At 34.1% G+C, this 17,800-nt stretch overlaps 1 protein-coding gene across 6 annotated transcripts in view; it reads left to right on the forward strand.

The window, feature by feature from the left end:
- The first annotated feature begins 1,076 nt into the window (after window positions 1-1,076).
- LOC131028654 (protein NRT1/ PTR FAMILY 5.4) overlaps window positions 1,077-17,800 on the forward strand; it is a 75,909-nt gene continuing 59,185 nt past the window's right edge. For 5 of the 6 annotated variants that reach the window (XM_057958989.2, XM_057958992.2, XM_057958994.2 and 2 more), the window contains exon 1: window positions 1,079-1,225. The gene's annotated coding sequence lies outside the window, so the exon portion shown is untranslated. Of the gene's footprint in view, window positions 1,226-17,800 lie in introns of all 6 variants that reach the window. The other variant, XM_057958993.2, reaches the window with a different exon arrangement.

The raw sequence follows: 17,800 nt of genomic DNA on the forward strand, positions 1-17,800 counted from the left end.
GTGAAATGTTCGTCTTTCTCGTTGACAGACAAAATTGAAAACAGAGGGCATTGTGTACTTACTCGTTGCCAGCTAAAATTGAAAATGAAGCGTACCATCTTTGAGCAAAATTAATGCACCATGGATTATTGTTTTAATTCAAGCTACAATAGACTAATCGTTTAAGCATACTTTAATCCTTTTGACAGATGACTAATTTAATGTTTGTTTACTTCGCATAACCACATCATTATGATACAGATCTGATCAGCGTCCAGATGATATTAAGATGGTTTACCTGCCATTTCAGGTCGAAAGACAAGACCTTGCCTGAATGTGTCACGTGGACACATTGACCGTAGACATGTAGCATCCGCTCAAATAGAGCTTAAGACTTGACTATATGGAACACACATTATTGCCGGCTCTAGTCCTCACTTTGTTGTCATATGTTGTCGGCATAAGATCTATGTCAGATTAAAACAAGTTGAGGGGATCACGGCTATTTTAGTTCCAAAACAGATTATTTGTACAGTGTGTTAGTGACAGGTAAATCGCAACCGTTAATTGCAAAATCTACGGTGTAAAACACGCGACTAACACACATGTTAATCAATCCATACTGTCTTTTTAAAGCCAAAATAGACTTGTCCAGTTGAGAGCAGGTGATGCAGTCTATCATTGTACCCCCATTCACTTCCCCAATCTTTACAATGGACGGTTTAAAAAGTACCCCATTCACTTTGCCAGTGTTTTTATAGTGGACAGTTTAATAAATACTTGTGGGGAAGGTCCATTATTCACAAGAAAACAGTACAATAGACGGAAGTAAAAGACATTCCATACGAAAGAAATAGACGTGTCAATGGATGGGCCTTCATCCAATAGGGGTATTGGCCTATCCACTTGGACCTGTCTAACTTGAAAGAAGATAATAACGTACATTTAGTCACACACATCAACGTCAAAATCTCAGTCACATACATGACGTCAAAATTGCTTAGCTAGCCCCGTCCCCACTTTAATGTCAGATAGTGGTCACAATAAGATTCTGCCAGCTTTGAAAAAAAAGAAAGTAAAAGAAAGCATTCTTTCCGGGCATATAAATGTAAACCAAATTAATGGAGGCTCAGATCCGGCGATGCATTTTATATTTCCAAATCATTTTTGCAGATTTCACGGCATTGTGCAACCATCTCAGTAAACCATTTCACTTGCTCCAGTTTTCAGCTCAGCAGTCATCCAGGTGCACTTTCATAACTACACTTTGCATTAGTAATTCCATTTTACTTTTTCTCATTTTTTATATATGTCATGCCCTCCCCTGTTGTGCCCTGCTTCACTGTTAATCTCCCCTGCACATACAGTTTCCCTTAGCTTACTCTCTGTCGATGTCTTTTCCCATTCTGGCATTGCTTATCCAAGCCATTCCAACCTTCATAGGTTGTTCCTTCCCCATTTCCTTGGGAGGCTTCAATATTGCCCTTTCAACATTCATGGTCCACTCACCTTCGAACCTTGGTGTTATGCTTTCTCCTGCATGGCAACAAATCGTCTTTCCTTACAGTCTCTCCCAAGCTATTCCATTCATGGGCGGTTTCATCTAGTCTCCTTTAGATCTGTAACAATATATGATAGCCACATAGCATTAAGCCAACTAGGGCAAAATAAAGAGCTGCAAGAAAAGAGAAAAAAAGATAGAGCTTCCGGGCATACGTCAATGCAATCAGTAGATGACCTTGCTCAATAGACACTCATAATTGCCCATAGAACAGCCAATGCTGACAAACTACAGGGCATGATGCACCCACACAATTATTTAGTGCATGCAGCCAAAATGAGCTTAGCTAAAGCTCATCCTAAAAATCGAGTGAAATTGTGGAGAAAACCTAGAATTGATAGTGACTACTGATATATAGGGCTTTATGTTAAAGCATCCAATGACATAAGACTAAAATGCTGTGCGTAATCTTTCTTTTCTAACATTAGCTAGATAAATTCTTTTGGTTAGAAGTAGATTGATCATGACATGTCTTCATACTTGATACTTATTTTGTCTTTCAGGCCTCGCCTTCTATAGCTTATTAGATTACTAACCCTCTTAATGTGGTCAATAAATATTAGTTATATTCTATGATTTTGATTACTCATGTTAATTTTCTTTTTTTTTGGTTTCTTCTAATTGAAAATTATTTAATTGTTTAGTAATTCTTTAAGACATCCTTTGATGGTAATATATTTTATTGTGGCATCCAAACATTATTTTCTCTCGCATGATGTTAGGGATTTAAAATTGCTCTCAATCTACTATCAAAACTTCTCTTTGTGCTAAATTAATTATTTGAACCCTTGGAGGTGAATAAGCTTGGAAAGTCCTCATTGAACATTGTATTTTTCATGGAATGCATCTTAGTGTCTAGCTTGGAAAAGCCTTAAGATCCATTCAAATATAGGGAAAAATTGTTATTAAACACACGTAGAAGTCTTGTGAAGCCATCAAGTCGAAGCTTATGTGGGTTTCCAATGATCTTTGCAACAATCTTTCTATTAATTAGTCTAATTGGTGGTCACTAGTTTTTCATCTCAAGATTGACCTTTGGATAAAACCCCTTGGGGTTGAGCTTTAAATTGCTATAACAAAGTTAAAATGTTGCTAGATTTTTACAACAATCACCAAAAAAATTATATATTATGCTAAGCCCAAAATAAAATTTCGACTCATCAAATATAATTTTGAGATATACCAAACAATTATTCATCTCATTCCTCCCCACATGGTTCCCTAAATTGGGTTGGGACTTTCAATTCCTATTGGGATGAATTAAAATTGTATCCTAATACACCAATTTGTAACTATAGACTCCAAAAGAAATATTTGTGGTTGGCACCTCATCTTCATATGGTGGCTAAGTTAAACCACCATTAGCACCTCCTATCTTCTTTGGGCACTTAGCATGATAGATCCAAAGTATATGACCTTTTATTCTTAAACCTAAGGTTTCTTATTTTCTTGGTGTATTATATATCAAGACCTTCCACTTTGATCAAGGTTGTCTCATTTAAGAGTTACCCTTGACCATTGTTCATTATATGGATAAAATAATACTATCAAGAAGCCCTTTTGGTTTTCCACCAAAGTTAAAGAATCTTGGACTTAAAGTAATTAATTCTTCAAGTTGTTTAGGTTTGACCCATTTTCGTGGTATATGGTTTTGCTACAAAAATGACCTTGGCTCCCTTATGAGTTTATCTAGACTTGACACACTGTAAGGATGGATATTATTTTTAGCATTTGTAAGGGAAAATTTCTACTATTTTTATTAGTTTTATAGCTAAGATCATTTCTCAATTTATATTATTGTTTGATTCAACATGTTTATATAGATCCAGGTGCAAGTTAACAAGGTTGCACTTGGAATTTCTCATCTATACATGCTTTTAGATTAGTGGGGTAATGTTCCATATATAGCTGCCAAAGTGGCTTCTCCTCGTGCCTCCTACTAGGTTCACAACCCTCCATGTTGGTTTAGATGTGTCTATAGCTATTCTATTAGAGGAGACCATAGCTGCCAACCATGTGGCTCTTAGCCATCTTCAAGAATCATTGGGGATCATACTATTTATGGGTGGTCACAACATTCTAACATGTAATTGACTTCTTTACAGCACATGGGTGTGAACCTTTTCTTTTGCTTAAGTTTGGAAAATTTCCTTAATTTATTCTAATAAAAAATGCTTCTAGTTTGTTGAACTTTGTCAAGTTTCCTTAATTTGATCTAATAAATTATTTTATTCATGCTTAATAGCTTATAGATGATGATCAAGAAGAGGATTATCTTACTACTTGGGAACTAGTTTCTGATGACTTCATCCTTGCTAATGTATGAGGGTCATCTAGATGTATATGTTTCCCCCTAATGATGTATCCCATATTACTTAATAATTATAAAAATTTTTATTTAGACTTTACCCACTAAACTTTATTCTAGGCATAGACTTTGAAAATACATGTTCTACCAACGACCCCTTCTCAATAAGAAACACATTATTTTTTCTCATAATAAAAAATTGCATATAATCATTATTTATAAAGATAAAATAAATCTAAAGAAATTTATATACACACTTTAAATTTTTCATCCTAACAAAAACTTAATTATCTTGAAAAATGTAAAAAATGATAAAACTGCATGTGTGTGTGTGTGTGTGTGTGTGTACATGTGTGTATCTATGTATATGTACATATACACACGTGTGCACGCGCACACACACAAAACTAACTTTGTCATGGTAATTTATAAAAGGGAAAATAGCCATGCATACTACCTTAGTTTTATTTGTTTCTTCTTTCAAATCAAGAGGTATAAAAAAGGTAAAAGATATATTAATCATGATTAGAACTATATTTTTAAATAGTTATTTAAAATATTTTTCTAGATTCATAATTACTTAATAATTATATAAATTTATTTTATATTTAAATTATTGTTATATTTATAAGATTAGTAGGGAAGACAATTAACTTTAATAATTAAAATAGGTTAATCAATTGTTAGTTTAATAGTTAAGAATATATTAATTTGAATTGAAAATGATATGTGTAAAGTGAGAAAGAATATTGTTTATCTTTTCATTTATAAATATTAATGATGATTTATATTTAAAATAGATTGAATTATTATATTTATTAATATGTAGTTCTATGTATTAGACTAACAATTTTGTTTTGTAATTTTGACACTAATTAAGATTGAATTGCATGTTCAATTTTATTTATGGATGTTTTGTCATACTGTAGTTTAATATTTGAGAGAATAAGTCCTCACACCTATTTGTAAGATAAAGAGTATGGGTTGTAAGAAGTAACCTAATATTTATTATAAATAAAGGTAAGTGTGAAAATTATTTGATAATGAGTCAATTAGACCCAAACAATTACACAATAAAACATATTTTCATATTCATGTTGATTGAATTCTACTTCATTGCATCAATTGTGATCCTTGTGATATTTCATATATTCTCTCACATATTCTCATATCATTAAATGTGATATATTCTCTTCCTCCACACAATGATAATGCTATATGAGAAATATATTTATTATTTTACGTGTCGTATATTGTATTCTCCCAATTAATAATAATGATATATAAACACTATTTATAATCATCCCACTTATAAAAGGGACCTGCAAGTATGTCTTACTATGATCATGAATGCTTTAAATTAGAAGAAACATAGGTAGATCATTGTACAACTACATTATCATTTTCTTTTTCACCATTTATTTTAACACTTTTTTTAACCTTAATTTTAATTTTTCAATGGTTCATTTGATTTCGTCTTTCTACTTCTTGTTAAACAAGATTTAAAATGAAAGAAATTAAAATTAATTAATCTATATAAATCATTTTTTTAGAAAAGAATCGTAAAATTATTTTACTTTCTGAATTTTACTATTAACAAAATAGTAAAATAGAATATAAAATTTTAAAATATTTTATTTTATTTTATTTACATTGTTTAGTGAAAAACCATTTTATTTACTTAAAATATGTAATAATTTTGAACATGGCTTTTTTCACTTTCTTTTCAAATAACATAGGCCTATACTTTAGAGTTGTATAAACTAGCGCTTGTACCAAAAGGAGGTGCAATGGTTATGTCAATAGTAATATATATCAAATAATGTATTCATAAGTTTCACTAATCCAAATATGAAAGTAATACATTTAACTTGTAAAAATATGTTAATTTTAAACTATGGAGTGCTGAGGATTTACTCTTTTAGTGTTGTAATAGAAGTATTGAGTAGTAAATATATATTTTTAATTTTCTCTTTGTAATTTGTATTGAAGCTTTCCTTTATCTTGGAAAAATAAACATATTAGAAAAATGTTTGTTGTAGTTATTTTGATATTTGATATTAAATATCTCAACTTCAATTTAAAAATCTTGATATAAAGTTTCTCACTTTCAATAAATAGTAATTAATCTAATGCTACAAGTATCTAAATTGTAGTAGATAATTAGAGAAACATTAAAACAATTGTGCCCTATTAATGGGCTTATTAGGGTTGATCTTCCTTTGGGCTCCAAGGAAAGTGTGACTTGGATGGAGTTGAAAGTTGGTTGGGTTAAGATAAATTATGAATTGGCCTCAAAAGGGAACCCATGGTCCTTGGGTGCTGGTTGTATTGCAAGAAATGACATTGGAGAAGTTTTGGCAATGGACACACAAAAATTGAATGATGGTACTAATAATAAAGAAGAGGCTCAAGTGACACTCCTTGCAATATCTTTAGTGGACATATTATTGGTTTCTTGACTTCATTTGGAAGGAGATTCAAAAATTGTGGTTGATGCCATTTCAAAAGGGGAAGCATAGAGTTGGAAGATTAAAAAATAATAACCAAAAACTAAAACTAAATAGATACAACTAATCTCAATGCCAAACTACAAGGCTCCTCATTAGGTGTGAATAATGAACTCTACTATTTCATGTTGCCAAAATAATGGGCATGACACAAATGATGCATATAATTTTTTAAAATAATTTATGGCATTGTGTTATATTGTGTAGCATGTTCTTGTGTGGAGACATAAAACGAGTAAATTTTGATGTAGGGATCAAGCATATAGACGCAACTAGGAATAATTTGATATATGAATATGTGGAGATAGGTGCATATAGAATAGAGATAAATGGCATGTGTGGAGGGGAGTAAATGATGGGGACAAGTATTGAGGAATTTTCTAAGCTTAACACAAAACCATACCATATGTTGTTAAATAATTTTATTAAGAATTTTCTAAGGGGAGTAAATGATATCAAAATTAAATAAATTTATATTAATTTACAAATTTGACCATTACATCAATCCTATAAAAAATTTAATCTTATTCAGATGCAACCAAAAAAATATATCGTCTTTTGCAACATGCAATTGATCACGATACAAAAACATTAATGAGTAGAACATGTGAATTGTTTGAAGGATTCAAAAAAATTAATAGATCATAATTAAGTTACTCATTTAAAGAACTAGCAAGCATATGAACATTGAATATGGTCACTTATAAGAGATTATATAGAAATTTTTTTATAGAAATCCACTAAGCGTAAGAATTCTCTTCAATATCATTAAGATATAATACAATATTAATATCTTACAACAATCCATCAAAATTTGAAAAAAATATTTAAATAAAATAAATTTTAAACAAATTAAGTTATTATCTACCTATATACTAATATCTGGAACTCAAATTAAATTTAAAATTCTTGAATGCTTTTGTCATTACCAAAAAATCTTGTTACTATTAAATATGAATAAGATAATAAAAACCTTGTTATCTTTTACTTGTTTTCTCCACTTTTACAACAAATCCTAAATTCTTCCATGATTCATATACACAACTTAGTATTCTATCAAATATGAATTACCTAATAGAAAACTTGTTGGCTTTTAGTTATTTTCTCCACTTTTACAACGAACCCTAAATTCTTCCATGATTCATATGCGCGACTTAGTATTCTTTAGTCCCCATTCTAGCTTAATCTACCTATTTTTGCTTATTCTAGCATATTTCAATTTTGTATCAAACATTTTGCATTATTCAATAGTTTAAAAAAAAATTATAATCAACCATATTTAGAACTAAAGCAGACACCGATGAGGAGGGACCTCAAGGAGATCAGTCCAAACCGGTCAGCAAGAGTAAACACAATGGAAACATAGATATGATGGAGGTAATGCAGAACAGATAGTTTTATTACATGAAATTTGATTACATCCAACCGGGTTACAACATATCGACACACATTCCTGGTAGAATAGGTCAGATCAAGACCTTGAATCTAAAGATCTATCTTCTAGGCATAGTCTATCTATCTGATACTTCTTTATTTTAAATTGTTTACATTCTAAAGCATGATTACAATATATATATCGATCCAAAGGATCTAGTCGGCCCAAAAGGATCAAAACTCGAAGAATAAGACCTAACGTGCAAAATGAACAAGGTTGGCCTCCGCCAAGAGATTCCTCTGAAAAATCCAAAGGATGAAACGTAGAAGATCGGCCACACACCGAGAAACATTGAGATCAACGCTCAAGGATTCGCAAGCTTCGGAATGGGTTATGATAGATCACCAGGATAGGTCTCAGGCAATCGGTAACAAAGGAACAACCGGTAACAAGAAACTGTCATGGAAACTGGTAGCGATAACTTGTCGAAAAGTGATCCAAATAAGATGCGGTTTGAAAGAAAGAAAGATGATCAAGTCTTCAAGTAGAATCCAACTCCACAAGATTGTGCAAGCCAAAATTGGGACACACAGAAAGGAAAATTGAAACTACAAACAAAACAGAAAGGAAATGTTTTTGGTTGATGCAAGATTGCTATGAATCGGGAATGCTCCTGCATCAAACATCCGAGGTTAATGAATAAGTGAGCCTCTCACTTTTCTGGGGTTAGAGGGAAACCAAGATGGTCTACCTCTACCTGAGAAGTCCAAGATGAATCTTCAACTGGTTTACTCTTCCACTTCACTAGATATCCTTTGTATTGATTATTCCGGGTACTACGTCCAATCCTACTATCCAAAATCTCTTCAATCTGATCTGGTTCCTTCTGGGGCAATTGTTTCTCCAAGTCTGCAATACTGTCCTCACTGAATTATGGTTCATGGTACTCATGAAGATCTACAATGTTGAATATAGGTGAAATACTTAGACTATCCGATAGCTCCACTTCATATGCATTTCCAGAACTGAACTTTCTCAAAATATTACAGGGTAAACTTCTTCATCTGCAACTCACTATAAGTTCCAACCGGGAATCTCTCTTTTCTGAAGTATACCATCACTTCATCGCCAAATTCAAATTATTTATGTCTCCTCTTCTCATCTACCTTCTCCTTATATTTGTTGTTCATATCTTCCAAATGTTGTTTAACCTGAATATGCAATGCTGCCATGTGATCTGCAAAATATTCCACTTCTGAACTCTTCCGGTCTTCACTACCAATGTCTCTCAATTCTGTTATTCCTCTAGGATGCACTCCGGTAACAATCTCAAAAGGTATTTTCCCGGTACTTCTATTAACGGAATTGTTATAGGCAAACTCTTCTTGTGCAAGGATCAAATCCCAACTTCCAGTTTTATCTCCCACTAAACATCTCAACAAGTTTTCCAAACTCTAGTTAACTACTTTTGTCTGTCCATCAGTCTATGGATGAAAAGTAGAACTGAACTTCAAATCTGTCTTCATCTTCTTCCAAAGTGCTCTCTAAAAATAGCCAACAAACTTAGTGTCTCTATCTGAAACTATGCTCTTACGTAATCCATGCAATCTCACCACTTCCTTGAAAAATAGGTCTGCTGCATGCAATTCATCTAATGTCTTCTTCCACTGTATGAAATGAGTCATCTTAAAAAATCTATCCACTACCACTTATATAGAATCATTCCCTCTCCGTGTCTTAGGAAATACAAGTACAAAATCCATGCTTATATCCTCCCAAGGTCTTATCGGTACTGTCAAAGGTTTATACAATCCCACATCCCGACTACTACAATTGCAACTTGACAAACTCTACAACTCTGCACATATCTCTCAACATCCTTATGAATCTGGGGCCAAAAGTACTACTCACTCACTAATGTAACTGTTTTGTTAGTGCCAAAATGTCCAATAAACCTCCACTATGTTTCTCTTTGATTAGGTTATCTCTCATGGAACTTTTAGGTATGCATGATTGAACTCCCCTGAATAACATACCATATTTAATGAAATAATCCAACCATTTGCTCCTATCAACCACAACCAGTTCTCTACATGCTTTCCAAGGTTCTGCAAAATTCAGGTATTCATCATACAAGGTCTTCAAATCTTCAAAACCTAAAACTCCGACTCTCATTTCAGTCAGCAGATTCCTTCTACTTAATGCATCAATAACTTTGTTAGATTTCCCACTTCTACGCTTCAACACAAAGGTGTAACTCTACAAGAATTCTACCCATATCATACGTCTTTGGTTCAACTTACTCTATCTGTTCAAATGCTATAAAGCTTGATGATCTGTATACAACACAAATTCCTTAGGCAACAAATAGTGTCTCCATTTCTTCAAGGCTTGAACTATGGCATAAAATTCCTAATCATAGACTGAATATCTTTTCAGGACATCATCTAATTTTTCACTAAAATATGCTACTGCTCTCCCTTCTTGACTCAAAACTTCTCCTATTGCTTTCTAGATGCATCACAATCCACTTGGAATACCTTATTGAAATCCGGTAAAGCTAACACAGGCTGCTCAGTCACTTTCTGCTTCAACAATTCAACACTTTTATTTGCTCTGGTGGTCCACTTGAATTCCTTCCAATCTCCTCTCATGGTCTCAGTCATAGGGTTACAAACTGAACTGAAATTCCTGATAAACTTATGGTAAAAACTAGCCAATCCATGAAATGATCTTACCTCTCCAATGCTTTCCAATGTAGGCCACTCAGCAATGGCTTTCACTTTCTTAGGGTCCATCTTCAAACTATCCTCAGATATCACAAATCCTAAATAGACTAACTCATCCTTCATGAAAGTACACTTCTTGATATTGATCAACAACTTTTCTTCTCTCAACCTCTGTAAAAATTGTCTTAACTACAACAAATGCTCCTCTTTTGTTCTACTAAAAATCACAATGTCATCCAAATACATAATAACAAACTTACCCAAGAATTTCTTTAATACCTCATTCATCAGCCTCATGAAAGTTCTCGGTGCATTAGTCAATCCAAAAGGCATCACCAACCATTCATATAGTCCTTAATTTGTCTTAAATGTTGTCTTCCACTCATCACCTTCTTTGATCCTAATATGATGATATCCACTCTTCAAATCTATCTTGTAAAGTGTTTTTCTCCACTCAAACAATCCATTATGTCATCCATCCTAGGCAAAGGAAACCGATATTTCACTATGATCTTGTTTATTGGTCTTGAATCGGTACACATCCTCCATTATCCATTCTTCTTAGGTGCTAATACTATGGGTACTACACAAGGGCTCAGAATCTCCCTGATCAAACCTTTTCTTAACAGCTCCTGCACTTGTCTATTCAGTTCTTCATTCTCTGCTGGTGTCAACCGATGTGTAGCTTTGTTAGGCAAATTAGCTTCGGGAACCAAGTTCATGCAATGGCTAATACTTCTAACAAATGGCAATCCATTAGGTACATTATCTGAAATGATGTCCTCATATTCTATCAACAAATCTCTTGTCTCCACCGGGTGTTCTCCTTCTGGTTCTGATCTCTCAGTCTTCTTAGGAATTAAGGCAAAACACACATTCTCATGTCTCATTCTATCCATGAATTTCCTTCCATATACTACATGGATTCTAGCATTTATATAGACTTCATTCTTCAAAGGTTCCTCCAAAGGTAACAAGGTTTGCTTCATCCCATTGGCCACAATAGTCTATGTATTTTTCCTCCCATCATGTACTGTCTGTTTATCAAACTGCCAAGGTCTTCCCACTTGTTGCTATAATTATTTATTCATCTTGGATATAATTACACTTTTCTTAAGTTTGTACTTAGGTACATAAATTTCATTGTAAGACAATTAGTGAGATGTGCTACATTGGGAGTGTGTATGCAGGAGAATTTACACCTTTTATGGTGTGATCTTGTTATTACTCTATCATATCCACTTATTGTGGAGTGATAATTCCACCTTCGGTGGGTGATCCACCTCATGTGGAATATTTTACTATTTCTCCTACCTACCCTTGCATCTCATTGGGCCACATGTCATCATTGTGTTCTCTCTTATCTCTTAGCCTTACCTTTATAAGCAGGCTTATCCTACATTGTATGTAACAACAATAATCTTGATGATCCAGTTGATCATATTTTGCATCATTGATAGGAATACAGTTTATTCTTGTCATATTTTGTTCTCTCTTATTTGTGCTTTCCATTGCCTTTAGATCTTAGCAAATTCTCACACCAAGAAAAGATGACAAATATCCATAGGCATAATATCACACAAAACTTCATCATGATAATTCCCAATTTTCATTTTACCAAACACTGTTCACTTACTAACAACTTATGTTTATCCTGAATCCATGCTATTTGATAAGGCTTAAGGTGTTTCAATCTCTCCAATTCCAACTTATTCACCATCTCTTCTGAAACAAGATTATCTGAACTACCACTATCAATAACAACTTTACAACACTTACTGGATACCTTAAATCTGGTATTAAATAGGTTCTTCCTCTGCAAGGGTTCATCATCTCCTCTGGTATGACACAAAGCTCTCCTCATCATCAATAGTTCTCCATCTTCCGGTTTATTGTCTGCTTCGATGGGGTTTTCTTCCACCACTGTTTTCCTTCCAGTAGCCTCTGTCTTCCTACATTCAAATGCATGGTGTCCTTCTCCTCCACACTTAAAGCAGGTTCCTCTAAATGTCCTCTTGTCTTGTCTTCCAAATTTCTCATTCCGTTAACCATTCGGTTCTCTCCTTTGGTAGAAATTTCTATCATCCTTCTGGTATGAACTACCTTCTTTTCTCACTTCCTTGTCCTTGTTCTGATCTATATTGGTACCTCTTCCTCTAGTATCCTCTTCCTCCTTGAAATCTTCCTCCCGTATACCTTCCACCTCTACCTCTATGTCTCTTCTCATGTCTTTTGTTTAATTTCTCTTTAGCCTTTTGTGCATATTGGTAAGCCTCTTCAACACTCTCCAATTTGATCATACTAAGTTCATCTTGTATAGACATCCGCAACCTGTTCACATATCTTGCAATTTGTTCAACTTCATCATCAACATATCTGGATCTGATGTTCAACTTGTAAAATGCTTCGGTGTATTCCTTCACATTAGATTCCTTCTGTCTCAGGTTCTGCAATTTCTGGAACAAATCCACTTGATAATTTGCTAGGACAAACTTTGATTTTAACTTAGCAATCATTTGATCCCATGTCTTAATCTTCTCTTTGCCTTTTCTTTGTCTATCAACTTGCAAATTCTCCCACCAAAGAGATGCATGACCTTTCAACTGGGTACAGGCATATTTCACCTTCCTCTCTTTTGCAGTGTTTTCAAAATCAAAATACTTCTCCATCTCCAAGATCCAGTCCATCAATTCATCTGAATCTAACTTGCCATCATATTTCGGTGGGGTAAAATGAGGTTTAGTGTTCGCCCTACTCAAAACCCTTAAAAACCTTTCTTCATCCAAATCAACTGCCAGTAGGTTTACTTGTTCTTCTAAGGCTTCTTCTCCTTCATTTTCACTTACATCTTCAATATTTTGGCCTCTTCTCTGGGTTGTCTCCACGGCTTCTAACCGGGTTGTTGTTCCTCGCAAGCTCTCCATCATAGCAGGGTCTGCATTCCCATGCGCTCCACCATTCCTAGTTCCTCTTCGCGCCATAGATTAGTCCTCTGCAATTGCAGGTCGAAACCGCAATCTGCCACCCTACAACAAAATTTAGGATACGCAACCTCTAGAATGAAACGTCGCTCTGATACCACTTGAAGCAATCACCGATGAGGAGGGACCTCAAGGAGATTAGTCCAAACCGGCCAGCGAGAGTAAACACAACGAAAACACATAGATATGATGGAGGCAATACAAAACAGATAGTTTTATTGCATGAAATTTGATTACATCCAACCGGTAACAACCGGGTTACAACATACCGGCACACAGGCCTGTTAGAATAGGTCAGACCGGGACCTTGAATCTAAAGATCTATCTTCTAGGCACAGTCTATCTATCTGATACTTCTTTATTTTGAATTGTTTACATTTTAAAGCATGATTACAATATATATATCAATCCAAAGGATCCAGTCGGCCCAAAAGGATCAAAACCCGAAGAACAAGACCTAACGTGCAAAATGAACAAGGTCGGCCTCCGCCAAGAGATTCCTTCGGAAAATCCAAAGGATGAAACGTAGAAGGTCGGCCACACACCAAGCAACATCGAGATCAATGCTCAAGGCTTCACAAGCTTCGGAATGGGTTCCGATAAATCACCAAAATAGGTCTCAGGCAACCAGTAACAAAGGAACAACCGGTAACAAGAAACGGTCATGGAAATCGGTAGTGATAACTTGCTGGAAAGTGATCCAAATGAGATGCGGTTTGAAAGCAAGAAAGATGATCAAGTCTTCAAGTATAATCCAAGTCCACAGGATCTGGTGAGCCAAAACCAGGACACACAGAAAGGAAAACTGAAACTGCAAACAAAATATAAAGGAAATGTTTTTGGTTGATGCAAGATTGATGTGAACCGGGGATGCTCCTGCATCAAGAACTCAAATTTTTTTAGTCATATATTGCTATCGGCTAACCATTGCACCTCCATTTCACTATAATCAAAACACCAAAGCACTATTGATCATTTCTTTGTTTCATTCTATATCTTTTCATACTGAAAGAAAATATAAAAGGCTTCTTTATTTTTAAGGACCACATTTAAATTTAATTTATAAATATTGAGATTTGAGTAAGCTGATATAAATAAATTAAAATAGTTAATAAGCAAAGGTCATAAATAGTTGATGAAGTGTTTTCTATTTTAACCTTTTTAATTGATTGAGATGTTACAATATAAAAATTAAATATTATATTAGAACTATGGTCAAGATTATGTTATACATGTATGTCTATAGTAGAATGCTAGGATACTTTGTCACTATATGATTCTATCTATATAAATTTTGACCTTTTATATTTGTTCTTTTATGTCTATTTACATCTAAAAATCTTATGGTATTGAAAAGTACATTTAAGGTCTTGTAATAGACATAGATCAGACCACTATCTTTCTTGACAATAATCAGACCTTTTGGTAAATGTACACTTGAAAATACATCAAGTTGCCATTACTAATCTAAAAAAAAAAAAATTACTAATAAGGCTAAGCCTAATGTGATCCTTTGAAGTTAAGGCCAAATTATTCAATGTTTTTAAATGACCTAAGATGGTGTCCTTAAATACAAGACCCAGACACACAATGTGAGACCTTTGATGCATATATCAATAGGTAAGAATCATTTTTCTAGAAAGTCGGACTCGAAAAGCAAGACTTTTAGGATTGTGCCAAAATGGGAGCTCTGGAATAGAATATAGAAATACATCTAAGAATAACAGTACGTAGTTGATGTCTATGCAGACCCGGTCAGATGCACACTTTGGAATATCACTTTCATTTGTGTTTTTGGATCTACCATTTTCACCCTTCAATCCACAATATTTTTGAGCAAGGTTTGATTCAAGTTCGGTAGATTCTATTTTAGGAATAACATCTCCATTTCCAGTGGAACAAAACAATGGCTATTTAGATTGCAAAGTTGATACGATGTAATTTATTAGACCTCTTTTTTGTAGGTTTTTCGAGATGGGAATCACAGGCAATCAATTGGGGATAGATTTAAGTATTTGAGAATGATATAACGTGCACAATATCAAAGAATAGAATTAAAAATATCAGGGTTTTACAGGTCCTCATATTGTTTTTCTAAGGCTACTAAAATTGTATCCTTTTTGCTATAACGTTGATCGGTATGTTACTCTGCATTAACACAGGCTATGAAACATCGGTTAACAAGCTTAAATGGTTAGGACATTTTGTCAAACAGTTCACATGCTAAGTGTACGCTTCCACATTTTGCATACATGTCTACTAGGGCACTTGCAACTGCAACATCTCACAAAAAATTGCTTTTGTATGATGCTTTGGTAGATATTTGCATCTTGTTCTAAAGCTCCCATTTTGGCAGAAACTGGAAGGATGCTGCCAAAAGTTGTGGAGAGCAGAAACTGGGAGGATGAGTTTCTGCAGGAAAATAAGTATATCGAGCAAGGCCTTTTTCAATATAATAGGCCTTTTGAAATTCACTATCTGCAAGAGATGTATAGGAAAATGAACATATCAAGCCAGGCCGGCATTGTAGTTACACTTTGGAAAACTCCAACCATCTCGAAATAGCAATAGGAGTACCAAAAAATAGAAGTTTCTAACAGAGATTTGTTTATTTACAAGTTACAAACGTAAAGGAGTTTAGGTAGAGGTAAGCCAACATACTTAACCAAAGTTTCATGCGTGTCAATTACATTTTGGTCAAACCAGGTTCTAATTTCTCAGCTTCAACTATCGTTGGGTTTAGAATTAGGTGTGTATTGCTTGATGCGTTCAATACTTTTCCATTATATTCACAAACACGTCCACTCTTGATTGCTAGGATTGTGGTCTTTTGAAGGTAGCATTTTTGTTGTAGCTGGACACCTTCTTTCTCAGAGGGTGGTCCCCATATTGTAACTTCTATTGTTGTTCGAGACATATCTAGTAGCTTTATGGTACGCCTCATAACCTCTTTTCCATTTCTTCTTTTCATTGTAGAGCTTGGTTCCACGCAGATAACAACACCAATATCATCGATGATTGAATTATTACTTTGCTTAAGTATTTCATTAATAGGCATGAATGAGAAATGGTTTTTTGGAATAGAAGGGTCATCTTCGCAGGGGGTTACTATCGATTCAGGCACAAGAGTTATTTATATCCCATTGTTAAGTTTGTTATAAATTTTATTAGTTGTTTCCATAACCTCACCTGAAAGATTATACGTAGCTCCAATGTCTATATTACCATAATGAGTGTCTGCCATATCATTAAAACATGATACACGTGTCTTAGTCCCTTCCTTGTCTATGATGTCGAAGCTAAACACACGACCACTTCCCATTTGCTTATTGTATCAGTGAATATCTTTCTTTATAATCACACGACCTTTGATGGTCCACCTTGTTTGGAATGGATTCAAGTTCTTTTTAGGCGTAACTATGCCCTGTAGCCCACTTGAACTTTGAGGTCGATTTACTCCAAATAGTACCTTTGTTTGAGAGAGTGTGCTTGAATTTTGGAGGTTTTTTACTCCAACATCCAAAGTAGGGGTAAGTGGTGCTATTTGTTCCTCCTGCCAGTATTGGTTTGCATCAAGGGAGACTGGTTCTCCAATGTTTAATGAAACAAACTATCAACATTACATTTTCTTATTCTATAAGCATCATTTTAATTTATTTATTTTTCCAAAAAACAATGTCATAATTAGCTCCTTACCATGCCTTACTTGACTTGGGACAATAGTACTTTGATAACTTTACTATGGATCTAACCCTGATCTCCCTGGAGAGTATGTAATCATTATACTTCTTGGGCAACATTGCTTTGTGCTTGTGTGTACGATCATAAATCTCTAGTCGAAATCATGCAAATTGTTCAGGGGTGCTCCCAAATGTTGATTTAAAGAATATTTGGACGCATGGGGATAAGTCTATAGTTCCTTCTACCAAAAGCTTGATTGCATTTGTAGTTAGTATGTCCATTGTTTGGTTACTCCTGCAAAGTATTTAATGGTGTAATTAAATAGCGTATAGCATAAAATTTTGTACAAGGTCAAATTCTTTACATCAAACTCAACACTTTTTCCATTCATCTATGTTGATATATAGAAAAAATTGAAAATCATAAACATAGAATGGAAATCAGCAATTGTTGTGGTTGTTCTATTACAGATGCTCACTTGAATGGTAGACTTACAACTAAGAGGTACAGTTTGTACTACAATTTCTGGTCGATAACATTCTACTCTATCCCAAAAAATCTTCTGACGTATGGAAAGCTATCTCCCATATGGTGAACTAAATGTTATACTTTGCTTGAATTTTTTTGTAGAGTATAAAGTATTTTTTTATATATTTTAAATGTTATTGTATATCTC

Source organism: Cryptomeria japonica, chromosome 4 (genome assembly GCF_030272615.1).
Source record: "Cryptomeria japonica chromosome 4, Sugi_1.0, whole genome shotgun sequence".
In the NCBI taxonomy this organism is placed as follows: domain Eukaryota; kingdom Viridiplantae; phylum Streptophyta; class Pinopsida; order Cupressales; family Cupressaceae; genus Cryptomeria; species Cryptomeria japonica.